The sequence below is a fragment of the Arctopsyche grandis genome, chromosome 4 (genome assembly GCF_051622035.1).
Source record: "Arctopsyche grandis isolate Sample6627 chromosome 4, ASM5162203v2, whole genome shotgun sequence".
Taxonomy (NCBI): Eukaryota; Metazoa; Arthropoda; class Insecta; order Trichoptera; family Hydropsychidae; genus Arctopsyche; species Arctopsyche grandis.
Genome location: NC_135358.1, coordinates 8055036 through 8069348, shown reverse-complemented (window position 1 = coordinate 8069348; position 14313 = coordinate 8055036). Strand labels below are relative to the sequence as shown.

The 14313-nt window shown below is 32.3% G+C and overlaps 1 protein-coding gene across 1 annotated transcript in view; it reads left to right on the top strand.

Moving 5' to 3' along the window:
• LOC143911235 (uncharacterized) overlaps positions 1 to 14313 on the top strand; it is a 120668-nt gene that overhangs the window by 37480 nt on the left and 68875 nt on the right. The window lies entirely within an intron of this gene.

The window sequence follows — 14313 nt, the reverse complement described above, 5'->3', positions numbered from 1 at the left end:
AACCGGTGCTAACTCCGACATGTACATACATACATATACATAGAAGCACATAACTGCTCATACGCTGTGCAACTTATAATTATTCTCTCCTAGCTTCTCTTAGCTTATTATTATAATATGAATTAGCCTCTACTTATTATTCGTATGTGACATTGTGTAACAATCTATTTCTTTAAGAAAATGATCCATAAGATACTCAAAATCTGACTTCAGACGACTTCAAAATACAGTATCATATCTTTGAAGCATTTGATTGTTAATTTGACTTATCAACTGTCTTTGCTGAATTATTTAGTAGGGGTGAGATAACTTACATATGTATATACATACATACCGTGAATGTGGATACTTGTTGCTTCTATTCTATTCTAGTGATAAAACTTAATGAAATATTGAACTACTATCTAAATCAACTAGCAAATAGTACTAGATGCTGCATGTGTAGCAATAGTAAAGTAACACGTGTAAACTGACTCAACGTTACACCGTATGAGAAACAAATGTGTTCTAATCCCGAACTCGATTTACAAACATTTGAGATCCTTTATTTGGATTATTTGCACTGCGAGAGATGGATGTGCACGTGTCCCAGAGAAGTCGTGCACCAAAACGCACTACGGAAATAGCCGCCGTGACGCATACGGCTTGTAGAAGTGCATTTTTCTTTTTGGCCGTTAAATAAGAGAGCTGCGAAAAAAATGTTACGCCCAAATTTTATATCACCATCATCATCGTAATCGTTGTCGTCAATTTTAACGAAAATAACGCTTTCATCAACGCGTCTTCGTTAGATGAAAACGTGACGTTTGGACAGTTCCATGACGTGGTTGTTTTTTGACATTTTTTTCTTCCTACGGAAAACTCATACATATTTAATTTTCCTATATAATTTAATTTTTTTTAGAATGCTATTTGCGTTTTAATACAATACTATAGTTAGAGCTTATTGTTTCCACAATGGTCGTTTTGCATAATGCAAATATTTATTTATACATATGTATAGACGTAGTTTAAGCCTAATTAACCCATATGAGTAATATTTTGACAACAGCAACTTCATTAGTCTTTTGTGTATCGTAATAGTAAACTTATAACTAGAGGTAGGATAGTCACAGTGCTATCCATTGTTCGGCAAACCTTTAACAATGCATTTACAACCTTTGAACAATACACGGCCCCCTCAGGCTCCGGTGACTACTTATAACATTTATTTTGTAATAATAAGTAACAGTAGCAAAAATGTTTTGTTGTTAAAATTAAGTTTGTATTGCATTATCTAGAAAATATTCATTATTCATGAATGGCTACGTCCACACTACCGATATCTACACCCGATATTTACGAAATTTTCCATAACCAGTTCCTAAATAGCAACCACAGGTTGCAATATGGGAACTAGATATGGAAAATGTCGTAAATATCGGTAGTGTGGACGTAGCCAATGTCAAAAAAATATTACATATATTGTCCATTAGATCGTATATAGCAATTTTATTTTTATGATAAATATATTTTAATGATAATAAATGAATACAGATAATGCTACAAAGCAAATCGTTCGTCATTTTCCTGAAATAACCGACCGGTTTACTTTAAAAGCTGAAGATATATAGCACCGGTCAGTCGTATGTTAAATTTGTCTTCTTTCATTATACTACTAGTTCCGTGACTAAATATTTATTTTAATCGATGGCGCAATTCTTAACTGCATAGTTTAGAATTGTTTTTTCAACATAAACGATTTTTTTCCTCTAATTAATTAACCGACTCGCCAAACTTCCGTCATTTTGACGTTTTTATACATCGACTGTGAAATTGTTTAAATTTATAGTGAAAATTAATACTGAAAAGCAATAAATATACCTATATGAGACAAAGTTCAAGCATATAGTATGTAAGGTGATGGATATAATGAGTGATTGGACAAAGTGAAGTGTCGTGGAATTTGAAAAGCTTCTGTGCAACCACGTGTAGTCAGAGTCGTGTGACGTCGAGTCGGGTGACCATGTGATACTTGGCAAACGACACCAGTCACAATCGGGGAGCGATGGGGGCGCACGGCTCCAAAGAGAGACTGTACCGATCGGCGTCTGAGAAGTTCCCCGAAAAGTATCAGGATCGGCTGCAGTCCAAGATCCAGCTCCAGCCCAAAGACAAGAAATATAAACCGGCTATCAACAGGGAGCGATTTGGCAGTTTCGGAGTCCGAGGTACTTATGACCCCACCCCCACCCCATTCATCTCGAATTGAGAGCTTTAGCCGATCGATATGCGCTTTCAGAGAGACGCAGCTCGGCTGGAATGTGTATAAGGTTTTGGCGTGTATAAATTGACTTTTCACGCGCAATAGATTGCCTCGTGTAAGTTTTCAGCTGCAAAAGTACTCTCTTTCTGCATTATTTATTGATCTTATAATGCTGTAGGCTTTTTACGAGAATTCTTGAACTCTGTATTTACTTAATTTATTAGCTAGCTCAATCAATCACTGTATGGTTCGGGATTCTTAACATATTGCGACGTTTTTGTACTGAAATGAACCATTTATCATTATAAAATGCTTCTAAAAAATCATTGTTCCTTCCGTCATTTATATATGTATGTATGTACTTCAAATCTCAATAGAAGAGAGCGGGAAAATAGTCATACAAATATGTATGTACATATGTAACAGTAGCGTGGGGTGACAATCTCCCTGTTTTTGTCGCACAGCGACTGGGGACTCGGTATGATGTCACCAAGTCCCCCTGTATCCTGCTCGTGCACACGTAAGTAAGGCTGTGCGACAAAAATAGGGAGAATTTCACGGCATGCCACTGGTATGTACATATTTATTTTGTCCATATTCATATACCAAGAAGGCCTAATAGGTAAACCCCAATGCGCCTTCCTGACCAATTACAAACATCGATAAATAATTTTACACGACATTACAAAGACATATATGGACAAATTTGACAAACATTTTCAGCAAACATATTTATACATTGGCAAATTTGAGATGCTATAATCTCGAATTTCGCGAGAGACTGGAAAGGTCACCAATTTGGTGGAACCGTTTCAATGAAATCAGATAAATCGGCAAACTCTGATAGGAACCGGTCGACCTGGAGTCACATATCCAAGGTCTGGCCAGGGAATGAACCTATGAACACTCAGTTTTTTTATTTTTTATTTTATTTAATAGAACATTAACACTCACCTTTAGATCGCTCCAAAACGACGAGTGCAATTTAGCAGATACAATACAATCAATATATAATATATAAGCATTTTATAATCTAATTGGCGAACCTCAAGATGCTGAATAACTTGAGATAAGCAAGAGAGATAGGAAAGGAAATGCCAATTTTTACAGGAATCGTTTCAATGAAAATCAGAAAAATTGATAAACTATGATAAGAAGCGATCGACCTGGAGTCACAAACCTAGGTCAGGCCAGCAGCGGGACTCTAGTGGGACTCGAACCCGTGACCACTCTGCTCGAAAGCATAAATGGTAACCACTAATCCACGCCGCTGGTTGAAAGCATTAAACGCTCCCCACTGAATTACCCTTTCTGAATGTAGTAAAATGTCAGGGGTGTTTTTCTATGAATTTAAGATTAAATCTTATCAAAGCAGTATTCTTTGTTTTTTGTTTTGATTCCTATAAAATTGTCTTTAGAATTACAGAAAAATTTCCTTTCTATCTATGCACATATATGTATGTATGTTTGTATGTACATATGTATGTACATACATATGTGCATATTTATATCAATCAAAAAGTAAAACATAAACCAGAAACGTTTCAAATCTACGCTTTCCAATTTACTGTATCCTTGACTGGTATTTAAATTAAATCCTTTTTTACAAACTTTTAACTCTTTTTTTATATTTGCTTTTCATTAGATACGAATGTGTTTGAAAAAAAATTTTGCTATCTTTCAGGTGATGTTTATTTACTCCCTTTGTTTTTTTATATATGTAATAGTAGGTACTCATATTTAAATATTTTTTGGTAATATTATACAATATTATCAATATGTAATTTTTAATACAATAATTCCAATGAATAAATTTTTTTTAGAACTACAAACATACATACATACGTACCTATATATCTATAATATCAAATCAGAATGTTTGAAATATATGGTCTTAATATCAACAAGTATTATACTTCTGTAACAATTGAATCAGATTGCTATCGTTCACATTTCAATTTTCTTAAGGCATTATTGCAAACCAGTGCTGTAGATATGGCTAGGCGCGCCAGACGGATTGAAGTACGGAGTGGTTCTTCGTTTTTGTCTGGGTAAGGACACTGTGCATCATGTCCTTCCCGCCAGGAAATTGCTTTTTGACGACTTGACTCTTCCCTGTTTGCCTTGGCGGAGCGTGGTGATCTCGAACGAGATACAAAATGTTCGTGCGGTGGAATAAACCGACGTGGTTACCACGTGAAACATGATCGACCTTCACTTATGCGAAGGTGCAACAATATGCCACAACCAATATATTGTGCACGATGAAAGAAAAAAAAATCAATACCGTTGAATAAATCAAAAGAGATAAGGATCCTTTCAAACGGTACACTCACTTTGCAATGCATCAATCAACGAGCGCATTCTACGATCTGTACATTATTGCGAATGTTGTATATAATTTGCACCTTGAACTATTGCGCTGAATAATATTATTATTATTAAATGCACAATACTTCAATGTCGGTCCGTCTGTTTATTTATGGGAACGTTGGAAATGATAATCAAATTGTGCATAGCTATGCATAAATACATAAATACGTATAGAAAACATTCAAACTTGAATTCAAGTACAAGAAGATGTGATAGAATAGTTTTGAATTTTATTTTTACATACATATATACAGGGCCGTAGAGAGAAAATCCGAGCCCCGGTGCAAATTTTAAAATCCGCCCCCCTCTTGAAATTTTTCAAAATATGTAAAAAAAAAAGTGATATGGGTATTTCAATTAATATCGTTGCTAATTAATAAAAATATATTTCATATTAATTTATATACATAAATACAATACAGTGAAACAAATGAAACTAATTAAATATAAATCCGTTACTCGAAAACATATATACTATTTTGCTTAGTGTCCAAAAAACCAAGAGTATATAGGCCAAATAATGCTTTTATACTTTTGCTAAAAATGTACATATTATTTGCGGGGGCCCCGGGCCCACTTTGAAATCCGGAACTGGGTTATTTGCATACCCTTTCCCCCCCTCTCGTTGGCCTTGCATACATATATATGTATATATCAGGAAGGCCTAACAGGTAAACCTCAATGCGCCTTGTGGGCCGATTACAAATATCGATAAACAATTTTTAGAATAATTTAAACTAAGCATCATATATATACATGTACATATATGTATTTTATATATGGATACATTTTGATAAACTTACATTTTCGGAATATTTTTTTTTAATATAAATCGTCAACTTTCGAGAATAAATGTTTTATTAGCTTTACTCTTTTAGTGACATTTCTGCTCGTCAAAAATTTTTGACTCGATTTTGAACCACTTCCATACTTTAAAATCGCTTTGATATTTTACTGACAGACGATGGCTAGCTAATATTTTAGTAAGCTTATGTGTCTGAGATGAAGCTAGAGGAGCTAAATTATTAATAAACTCATCATAAATAAAAAATTGCATCGGAATATTGTGTCGGATCGAAGCGACGACAGCTAGCTATCCAAACGCGGCTTTCTACCGCCCCTTTGCAACTTACAAGTTAAAAATTTGATCAGTTGTAAAAGTTACTTATCAAATTTTAAATTTAAATTGTATGAGAACGGGCAATATAATAGTTTTATAATTTTGGTTATTTTCAATTTTAATACGTAATTTATATTTTTATTTGATGGTGTCAAGGTCGTCAGGTAAATATAAGCTTGTTTGTTTGTGCTGAAATAATTCTATTAAATATCTTCAGTACTAATTTTAGATTTCAAAGAATTTGTTTACGAATAATTACCTCCATTGAACTATACATGAATATGGAATGTAATATTCAAGGTCCAATATACGTTTAAAAATATATTTTAATTAGAAATACTCTAATGCTATATCATATATTAATTTTGTTAAATTGTCATGATCAATTTTGATTTTTATATGTGTTTGTTTTGCTATCGTGACGAGCATATTTTTTATAAATGTGTATGAGGGCTACCATGCAAGAAAAAAAAGATTCCACACAATTCTCACACTTAATATCTGACATGTTCATATTTAATATATATAAAATATATATGTACAGCTGTGTTGTTTACGAAATTGAGAGATGTAATTCTGATGAATCATTGTTGACCACTGGGGAAGTTATATTCGTCCTTAGCAAAATAAAGGAACAAACCATGCAGCTTGTTTGATCTGAATAATCCTCGAGAGGTGTACGCAACGAACATTTATCCTATCACTCACCGACATGGCGTCAACTCGACTCTTCCAAGAATCACATTTCTGGAACAAACAGGCAACGATGGGGACAACGCTCTTCTAATCCTAATAATGCAACACACTAATTAGGTCCTTTCAAACGCTGTGCGAATTTTTCGCACGAGATTTTAACGATTGCCGCATATTAAACATACAGTCGTGTATGACTAACATACGTAGGTATAGGTAGTACGTAGTTCAGTGGTTCGCAAATGGGGTGGTGCCTTTAAATGGCGCAGACATGTCTGGAGGGTAATGCATGTGTTTAATAAATTCAGGAATATAATATGTAATAAAATTTCGATATTATTATACTGTTTCTGATAAACTCAATCAGATAGAGAGCATTTTACGACTCTTACGAGAATGTGAGTTATGTAGTTAACCAGTCGTTTACTGACGGTCCTTTGGGACGTTAGAAAGGTTTCAATGGGTATCGATTTAGCTTTTATGTCTTTTCTGTTGGACGTTTAGCTTGTTTTTCATGCAATTTAGTATCTGATCAAAATGCCTATTCGAATTTGATTCACAATTGTATATAAAACAAATAATATTTTAATAGAAGAATTGTAGGTGGTTGAAATATAAGCATGTCGATATTTCAAATTGTATAAATGCAGAAAATTTTCTTGTACATAGAATATTAAAATGTTGGAAATTCAACGTTCACTGATTCAAAGAATGAGAGCTTAGTAAGAATTAGATTAGTCAGTGGGTGTATTTGCTCCGCCTTATTCTAGATTCGAATATTCTGCATATTTTTTGTGTTATATTTTTTGACCATTGTGGCGCTTTAGGAATTCCTGTTATGCCACAATGGTCTGTTTAAAATAAATAAATAAATAAATAAATAATAAATTCTAAATTTGAAATTCTGTATACAAATTCAAATCGAATGTCAAAAATTTGGTTTTTTACACTGTTTCTATAAAATTTTTCGTTTATTTCTCATTCTTTAGGTAGCAGTATAGCTCGGTATTAAATTCTAACCACCGAGAGGTTACCCGGTTTAAGCTCGGAGTTTACCTTGATTGAAAATAATTGATTTCCGAGTATTTCTGCAGTGCTGCTGATCAGACTTGGATATTTGTGACTCCAAGTCGATCGTTTTATATCAGAGATTTGACGATTTATCTGATTTCATTATTGAAACAGTTCCTCATTAAATTGGCAAAACCATCTTACTCACATTTTGTCACCGCTATTCGAATAAGATTTTAAATTTATAATCTATAAATTTATATATACAAGTTTAATACCATAGGTTTCACTTTGGTTAACTCGCAATGGCTTAATGAGAAAATATAAATAAAAAAAGTATTTTTTCAACTAGTTTTGTCATGTTTTTATTAACACGTGTTTTTTTTTAACAAAATGTTGCAATTGATATCGATTCTTTAAAATTAAATTGAAATAACACAAAACATATCAAGTTATGTATGACGTCTTGAGAAATCAACTTTCAAGTAGTTTTAAATCTTTCAAGTCTTCCAAATTAGGCTGTCAACCCTTTCGATGTACATATGTACATTTGTATTATACATACAACATACTATTGGCTTTAAAAATACACTGATATATTATCCGTTATATTAAAAACACTATTTCTGTTTGATTTAATGATGATGACTTATCTTAACCAAGATACAGAAAATACAGAAACTTTGTCAATCCATAAACAATGTGCCTTAAACATAATTTCTTACTTTACTATTTAATAAACACATACATATGAGTCGTTATACAAATTTGAAATTGAAAGTCCAATTTTCAATTCGAAAAACACTATTTCTATTTGACTTAATTAACAAATTGTTATCACTTATTTTAATTCGATATGTTCAGAATCTCGGAAAAGCAGAATAAACGTATTACAGGCCACAAGTATTTTTAAATATTGTTAAACGCAAAACATTATATTTAATGTTTTTCCCGAAATATTTCCCGAAATGAGGAAAAGTGCTACTTTTAAATATATCGGCTCATATGAATGTTTTTATATAAAATAAAGTAAAAAAAAACTTCGCGGAACATTGATTTATATTCATATGTATACTAGATATACGTGTTCCGTGACATATGTATATTATTACATGTCATATACTGGCTCCGATATGACTGTACGATGTTCGAGGGTTGGGCTCGCTTTCTACGGTCACTACCATTTGTTGCCTGGCGATGAGCAGGATGGGGTTGTTTGCCATGACGTAATCTCAGCCTCCCCTTGGATGAGTCATCCTGGCCTTGTTCGGCGCCGACGCTCTCCCGGTGGTCTCCTCCTCTCACCCTCTCACCCTCTCACAGTCTCGACGTTTCTAGCCTGCACTCAGACAGACTTCAATAAAAAGCGTCCTCTTGTACAGTATAATTTTCATAATGATACCCCACCGTACATTTTCACTGAAAATTTTTAAATATTCATAAAAACGTGTTTGAATATTCCGTTTTTTCATGTTAATATGTGTATACCTATACATATGTATATGTATATACATATTTATTTACTCAAAGTTTTTCAACTTTTCAATTTTTATTAAGTTTGGACCATTGTGGCATTACAGGCGTCCCTAATGCGCCACAATGGTCGAAAAAATGCAGAACGATGATAAAAATAAAAATATATACACATGAACAAAAAATACATTTGCAGATAAAGTAAAAATATCAATTTTTATTTTATTTTATTTTATTGTTACAAATCAATATACACTCGCCATTACAGATTTGCTCCAATGCGACGGGTGTACGTTAACGAAATACAGAATACATAAACAATCAGAAATCAGAAATACAGTAATACATACATATACAATCAGAATATATAGCATATAATAATTAATCAGAAATAATAATCATAGAGACATCTATGGATTATTTTTAGATTTTTTTTTTTGTATACAATTTTTATACATATAATAAATACAAAATTATAGAGATGTATATAGAGATATCTATAGATTTCAGATTACTGTGTATAATTATTACAAATTATACATAGGCAGATTTTGTGACAACAGGATTAGATCTAATACCAATTTTCAGGAACCCTTTCAGCAATGATCAGATAAAATTGGCAAACTCTGATAGAGAAACGATCGATTTGGAGTCACAAAACCCCCAAATCTAACCAGCAGTGGCGAGGACTCGAACCTTTGACCTCAGTGGTGCTAAATATATACGCTGCCACTAAGCCAAACTGCTGGCTATACTAAATATGTAGTAAAATACAAAGTAGGGATTGTCTTGCACCTATAGCCAGCACCAATATATAAGAACCAGCCGCAAATACAAAACATCCCTGTGAGGCCCAAATGGAAGAAACAAGATCAAAATTTCACTCAAACATCACATTAAATTATGAAAATAATGATGAGCGCAGTCTACCAGAAAAATAGGTTAAAATGATCTACGCTCACTGAGGTAGAAAATATCACATTCAGGCTCAGCAGCAACGATTTCATTGAGAAGTTGGATAGCTCTTTGAATATGAGCCATTCGATAAAGAACCATCAAATGATGATGTCTACCACGCATATAGTTACTAGGGATATAAAGTCCCAACTGTAACATCAACGACGGATATGACGTATCACCATGTAAAAGCTGGAGAAAAAAGCGAATTAATGAGAAGTTCAAGGGAATTATACCCAAGCACGATTAAAAGGAAAGGAGCAGGGTAGAGATATGTTTAGTACCCATATTCTTTCTTATAGAGAAAATGAAGAAATACTTTTTGCACTTTTTCAATCATAAGAGAGTAATTTGCTTCTTGCGGATTCCACACAATCGCATTATAGTCAAGCTTACTTCTAACAAGCGAGTTGAAAAGCAAGCGAGAAGACAATGGGTTGGAGAATATCCGAGCATATTTCAAGACAAATCCAAGTCCAAGTGAATAAAGGAAACGAAGAAATGCTTTTTACACTTTCTCAATTATTCGAATCACATAAAACCATGTGTTGAAATGAAAATATAAAATGAAAACTTCATTAGAAAATATAACAAAATTTATACGAACTTAAAATTTTTGAAAATCAGTTAAATGGAGTGAATTGTAAAATATTATCATTTTCATATTCAGTACTGGTTTTTACATTGCCCAAACAATTAGTTATTGTGAAATTCATCATTATTGCGCTCTATGAAAATGTTGGATATTTTCTTATGCGGAAATTTTTGACGTGAAAATGAATGATTAGATGAGGAGTTCTGAATTGTTGATTTTAAATTGCGGCTAATTATAATTATGGATTGAGGTTAATTTAAGTTATGTAGGCTATTTTTCGAATATAATATCGAATATAGTATAATTTGATACAGTAAATTATATTAATATATTTGTATTATTATATACATACATATATACCGGAAAATTTTATTTTTGTTTCTATGTAAATTATGCCTTTGCAATCGTAAATATTTTTATTTTAGTCATTTCGCTGGATTAACATGTGTGTAATCATTTCTTAATCCTTGAATCCTATTTGGGTATCTTACTCAATTCCTGCACCTGCTCTGGAAAATCAGCCCATGAACTCATCTTTCAAGTTCCGCTAATTACTCTCTTTTGGGACGCTCCTTTGATATTTTACGTTTTGTTTTAGAGCCGATTTATAATTTTTTTATTATTGGACGCCTTTCTTCTTTCGATCGTTTTTAAAAAATATGCCCGAACTAGCTTAATTAATTGAACAAATATATGACAATTTTAATTAAAATCTCAATTTTTCAAGATTGTTTTGAAAAAGAATCACTCGGTGTGTAGAAACAATTTACTCAAAACATACATATGTACATATACATATGTAGTATTTCAATGAAATTGTGTATAATTTATTTTTTGCTAAATTAAAAAAAAATGGCTTTGAAATGTAAGCGTGCGCTTCTTTGATGAAATTTTCGAAGCAAAAAATAATCTTTTTATTCTAATGACATAATATGTATTATTTATAATTATTTTTTCTTAAGAATCGCTTACAGAGGAAGTTCGCGTTATTCAAGGCTAAATTTGTATTGTTGGTTTCACATTAATTACATTTACATTTTCATTATTTATTTATTTATTTATTTATTTATTTATTTATTTAATAGTTTTGGACCATTGTGGCATTACAGGAAGAACCTAATGCGCCACAATGGCCTACATTTGAAAAATATATAAAAACATGATATAAAAACAAGTAAACTGTAAATAAAGGAAAAAAGCAAAAGCAGAAAACATGGTAAAATAAAATTACAAAAAAAGTAACAAAAGGAAAATAATACATCATTCAGAGAGAAAAAAAAAAATAACAAAAGTGTAAAAATTAAAAATAAAATCCATAAATCCCATTCTTTGTTTACACTGATCAAAATTAAAATAGTATATAAAAATGTACAAAAGAGAAAGAAAAAATAAAATAAAATAAAACAAAATATGAATAAAAAATAAAATCACAGCGAGGCCCAAATGGAAGAGAGTAGATTAAGATTCCACTCATTCATCACATTCAAATTAAGAAAGTAATGATGAGCGCAGGTTACCAGATAAATATGTTAAGATAATATCCGACAATCTACGCTCCCCAAGGTGGAAAATATCACATTCAGGGACAGCAGCAACGATTTCATTGAGAAGTCGAATAGCTCTTGGAATAGGAGCCATTCGAAAAAGAACTGTGCGAGCAGCAGGTACAACCATTAAATGATGATGTCTACCACGCACATAATTATTAGGGACATAAAGTCCCAACTGTTCCAGCAACAACGGGCATGACGTATTACCACGCAATAGCTGGAGAACGAAACGAATTAACGAGAATACTTATAATTATATTATTAATTATACTTCTATTATAATATTTATTACATCTAAAATTATAAATATTCATTCGTTGTATTCTTGTTGTAATATGTACATATTTAGTTACTTAGCGATGCATTTCAATTTATTGTATACATGTTTTTGTATATTCAAAGTCATTTTGACTAATATTTAGTATGCCACAAATGTTTTTGAAACTATATTGTTGTCAAAAATTGTCAATTCAATATAAATTGCATCGAAATTTTATTCACTTTTGCGAAATCGCATGGATGCAAACTTTATGCCCCTAAATCTGAAAGCTAAAATAGATTGACTATTAACACTTTAATTCGTCGGACGGTCGTGTTTTACGGTTATCGTTTGCCGTTAGTGGTTTATTATGTGTGTTCGAACACCATTAGCTCTATCCGAAAATGGAATTCTAAGGGTTAATCGATTCAGACTTATTTATCAGTTTAATTAAACACGAATCGAAGCGTGAATGTTTGCAACAGAGTCTTATCTTTGCCGTGAACTTGGCGTCAATTCGCAACGCTTGTGTTATCACAAAAATAATTGCAATAATATTTCAAGATGGAAATCTTTATCAGCATATTATTTGCAAGTTGAATAATAATATCCCATTTTATGTAATTATTAATATTTATTTCATTCTTTTGCTGTTGTAATTAAAGGATCGTTAGCTTCATCCGGCAAGTTTTAATTCACCTAATAATACTTAAAGTTAGTTTATTACTCTTTCACGTTTTTTTTTGTGTGTTTCGTGTTCTCAATTGATTCAATAAGTGGTACAGCGACCTATAGTGTCGAAGTTTTTTCTTATCGCGTCGTATTACATTCTTATCATAGGAAAATTTCAGCTTTTTGGGTTAAGTGCCTCAATTGAATCTATGTACATATTATATAGGCGATTCGGATCGAATGTGAACTGAATTCACATTTTGCGTGTTTTTTCTATATACTCAATACTATGCATTGTTGGGTTAGTAACGACCCAGTGGTTACATTCTCGGTTGCCAACCGAGGAACGCTCTGTACTTATTTTATCTTGGCTCGTTTGTTTTAATGTGAACTTGGCTACCGTTCAGGGGCTGAAGGGAATGACTCTTAATTGGATTAAGGTCGTGATATTGATTGCTAACGATTTTATTTATTGATTCGGCGTAAACATTTTAGGGTTGAGCTGGGCCATCGGGGAAATGAGATTATGGTGGAGGGATGATGTCGAATATATGAGTTCATTTTACTATGTAGTAACTGTTATGTAATGTATTTCTATAACATACTATCAGAATAATCGATTTAATAAACTTTTTTTTATACTTGACTCCAATTTGAAAGGATTTGAAAGTCTCGGAATACAATAATTGTGTATAATAACAATTGCACAAGCAAATTTGGATTGTGTTTTTCATTGTACGTATGTATGTAGTTCAACAGTTAAAAGGTCGAGGTTTCGATTCGATTTTATCGATGATTATAGCAAGTCTATCGCTGTAGGCATAATTTCGATGGCTATATAATCAATATCGATTTTATCTAAATCAATCGTACATATGGTTCCATTACAAGACAAATAGTCAAAATGTTTGAAATGGTGAAGCTAGCTACGCTTGATATCTTTAGAAGTGGATTCTGAGTCATTCTGAAACATCGACGATATAAAACATTGTATTTATTTTAAAAACCACGTCTCCCATTCGTTCCTTTAGATTATTATTATTAATTACATGATAACATACATAACATATGACAGCAGAATAGGCTAGCATATAATGCTTTGAACAAAGTGGTCATGGGTTCAAATCCTAATGGTTTCTGCTAGCAAGACCTGCGATTTGTGACTCCAGGTTTATCATTTCCTATCAGTGTTTGTCAATTTATCTGATTTTAATTGAAAAATCTCGAGTTTTTAGCAATCTCGAATTTTGCTGAATTGTATAAAATGCTGCAAATTTACAAATTTGACCATAAATGTCTGTGGACGTTAATTGAACTGTATTTACTGAATTTCGCTGAATTTTTTAAAAATGCTGCAAATTTACA